At 56.9% G+C, this 3498-nt stretch overlaps 1 protein-coding gene across 1 annotated transcript in view; it reads left to right on the top strand.

The window, feature by feature from the left end:
- The window catches only part of LOC113210382 (neuroligin-2-like), a 73403-nt gene that overhangs the window by 45152 nt on the left and 24753 nt on the right, over positions 1-3498 (top strand). The window contains exon 3 of the mRNA XM_052263847.1: positions 3405-3443. The gene's annotated coding sequence lies outside the window, so the exon portion shown is untranslated. The remainder of the gene's footprint in view (positions 1-3404; positions 3444-3498) is intronic.

Genomic DNA, 3498 nt, shown 5'->3' with positions numbered 1-3498 from the left:
GGGGCACGAGAGCTGCTGCCGACTGCACTGATAAATAAAGTGTTCAACTGGTGTGCACATGCAAGTGCTCAACACTATATTGCACACGCACACTGTTTGACTGGATATCTAAATAGTTCGAAGTGTTCCACAGTAAATTTGAACACTTTGATGTGTTCAAAGTATCATGTTTAGCACTCAATAGTATTCAAACATCAAGGCGATCACTGTGAAGTGTGCAACATAGTGTTGATCACTTGCATGTGCACGCCAGTTAAACACTTTGTTTATCAGTGTGCAGGCCTACCCAGGGACTTATGCCATGCAGAGCCGATTGGGCCGCGAAATCTTTTTATTTTTCGCTCGCCCACATTGACTCTCCCCCCCCCCTCTCTCTCTCTCTCTCTCTCTCTCTCTCTCGCTCCCCCTCCCCCTCCCGCCTCTCTTCACATATGTATACCGACTCGCCTCGGCACTCATGCATAATGTCAGCTTATTTTATCTGTTTTGCATTCTGCACGCGCCCCCGCCGTCATGTGTGTGTCAAGCGCGAGGTGTTCCGTGCCAGCCCCGCCCCGCCACGCCTCACCGCGCCCTGCCGCGCCCCGCTGCGCCCCGCCGCGCCCGCCCGACTGCACTTGGCTCCGTTTGCACCAACAATATATCAAACCCCGTCCGTCTTCCCCCTCCCCTCGCCCGACGTCGTGCGCCTCCCCCTACACACGTGCATTGATTTCCTACATCGCGTCTGCTGGCTGTATCCTCTGATTTTTTTCATGTTCCTTTTCTTATTACTCGACTACCACTGCTGAGGATTCATTCGGGCGTAAGACCGAAAAATTACGTGAGTGCTTTTTTTTTCATTTTTTGTGTGCTTTCCATCCTCCGCCGTCCTCCCTGCTCGACTTCCTCCTTCTCTCACGCCCATCCTGTGGTGCCAAATCCGGGGGACTGCAGGATCTTCCCTTCCAAGAAAAATCGGCCTTTGCGACAGACGAGTCGACTCATCTCATCCGGACAGAGACGCCCAACGCCCGCCCCCTTGCCTCGCGCCGCCACTCTCGAGATGACAAGTCGACTTGCGCATCCCCCCACCGCCCCCTTCCAACCCTCCCCGACAACTGCGTGGCTTCATGAAACAAGGACTTCAGGGTCACCAACACAGCTCATAAGAAAATAAGCAGTTTTCAGTTTTCTCTCACAATGCAATTTTTTAATATTCATAATTTTATTTCTTTAAATTGGGTTGAGTAAATGCAGTTTTCTCGCGTGTGTCTCGCTGCGGGACTGCTGCTGCTATATAAAAAAGAATTGAAAGGAAATTATTGGAAACAGCGTGATCAAGCGCGGCCTGTCCCGCCGGCGTTTCGCTGGCGTTTTCTGCCCAGTTCTGCCGGTCGGCCGGGTTAGCTTTGATGAGAGGAGGCAGGCTGGAGGAGGAGGTTGGGAGGGGCGGAGAGCGCTTCAACATTTCCACTGGATTGGTTCTCGCGAATCCTGCCGAGTTCACAATTTTGTTTTAATTTCTTTCGTTTTAATAGGTCGATGATACAACCGAAGGGAAGACGCTGGGAGTGTAACGAAGCGGTGCAAAGTCATATCATTTTCCCCTTCCTGCCGGTCCGGGACTGACTCGTCCCCAGCCCCAGCTCTGCGACACCGCGCAGAGCTGTGTTGTTACTGTGGGCTCTGAATGCCACCTTCCTATTTATTTGACTTGCAAATTTAAAACAGTGTGCCCCTTTTTTTCGATTTTTTTTTATTTTTGATGTTCTTTTCTGCTTTCCAGCAGTTTGTTAGCAGAACTCGGTGTCGTTTTACGTGTAGTATTCCTAGGTGGTGGTATGTGTGTGGTGGGAGCCACCTCTTGCGCCCCGCCCCGCCGCCATGTCCCGCCTCGCCGCCATGTCCCGGCCCGCCACCACGCCCCGCCACGCCCCGCCACGCCCCGCCACGCCCCGCCACGCTGCGTTGGTCTGTCATGCCATTACCCTCGGCGCAGCCCGGCGCGGCGCTCTCTTTGCTCTTGGGGTGATTAATCACCCTGAGCAGGCCCGCGGGGGGGGCCCCCCCCCCCCGCCCCTCTACGCCCCGCCCCTCTACGCCCCGCCCCCCGCCCTGCCCCTCCACGCCCCGCCACACTGCGCCGCTCGGCGGGGCCCGCAGGCATGCGTGCGATGCCCCCCGGATGAGGACGATGAAAAGGTTACCGAGTACCACTTATTTTCCTCACATACAAAGGGCCTTTTCGGATTGCCCATTCCCATTTATTTGCCTTTCTGTCTAGTACCGAGCGGTGGCGTGTGTTGTGCGCCGCCGGGACCACCACCGACCACCACCGCGCGGGGCTGCTATATGTTTTGTCCGGGTCGGTGTGGCTCGATTCTCCGCCCACTGTGCGTCGGCTGCCGGTCAGCTGCGGTCACCTGCTCCCCTACGTTCAGGAGAAGGAAAATGGGGGATGGGGATAGGCGGCGACTATACAAGCGTACTCGGTTGCTAATTCAGTGTGATACAGACGGGAGCACACAAGTTTGTTTCGTGGTTTTGTTCCCCCCCCCCTTTTTTTTTCTCGCCATAATTTTTAATCTCTTTTGTGGAGGAGCCTTGTTTTAGGTGCTCAGCAGCGCAACCGTCAGCGCGCGCTGCGAAGTGCAGCGTGTAGGCCTCCGCCCGAGCCTCCGCCCGCTCTGCGCCGTTTTTGAGTGGGCCTGCCCACCTCTGTCGTATTCCGCACCCTCTGCGCGCAGCGCGGAGTAGCAGCCGCCCACGGGGGACAAGGGTCACGCCCCGCCACGCCCCGCCACGCCCCGCCACGCCCCGCAACGCCCCGCCTCCGTTGGACTGAAATATGGATGTCTGCTGGTTGCGGCTGGCTGCCGGCGCGCTGCTCCCGACTGATCCCGTTTGACAAACGGCCGGGGAATCATTTTAGCTCGCGGCGCCCGCGCGATGACACTGTGCGATAAATCTGCGCGCATTATTACTTCACATATGGTTCGATACTTTCATTGGCCGGGCCGGGCAGGGCGGCTTCCCCGTTTGCTTGTCCGCCCCTGTCCGCGGCGCGGCACGTCCGAATAACAAATGCATATACACCAAACACACGCGTTTGAGGAACTTTATTTTAGGAGTAGTGCGCGCGAGTGCGTGCGTGCCTGCGTGCGTGCTTCGATGCTGCGCGGTCTTTACATAAACATTCGCGACGGCGCGGCTCAACTTGTGTGTGTGTGTATCGACCCCCTATGGATATCGTTGTCGCCTCCCGCGGTGTGGTCCGCGCATACACGTCTTTCCGCCCTTTTGTGTTTCGGAGCCGAACACACTGCGCGAGGTGGCGCGCGGGCGGGCGGTTGTGTGATTGTTTGCTCACTGTTTTGGAATGGGCTGCTCGACTGACCATATGGCTTTTGTTCTGCTTCCAGGTGAGGACGCGGCGCGCTCGCGAGACGATGTGTGATGTGGTGAGTTCGTGTCGACAGGTGTGTGCCGTTGCGTGCGTGTGTGTGTGGGGGGGGG

Source organism: Frankliniella occidentalis, unplaced genomic scaffold (genome assembly GCF_000697945.3).
Source record: "Frankliniella occidentalis isolate FOCC.00 unplaced genomic scaffold, Focc_3.1 Scaffold14, whole genome shotgun sequence".
Classification (NCBI taxonomy): domain Eukaryota; kingdom Metazoa; phylum Arthropoda; class Insecta; order Thysanoptera; family Thripidae; genus Frankliniella; species Frankliniella occidentalis.
The sequence above is the reverse complement of the archived record's forward strand: the minus strand, read 5'-3'. Positions and strand labels throughout refer to the sequence as shown.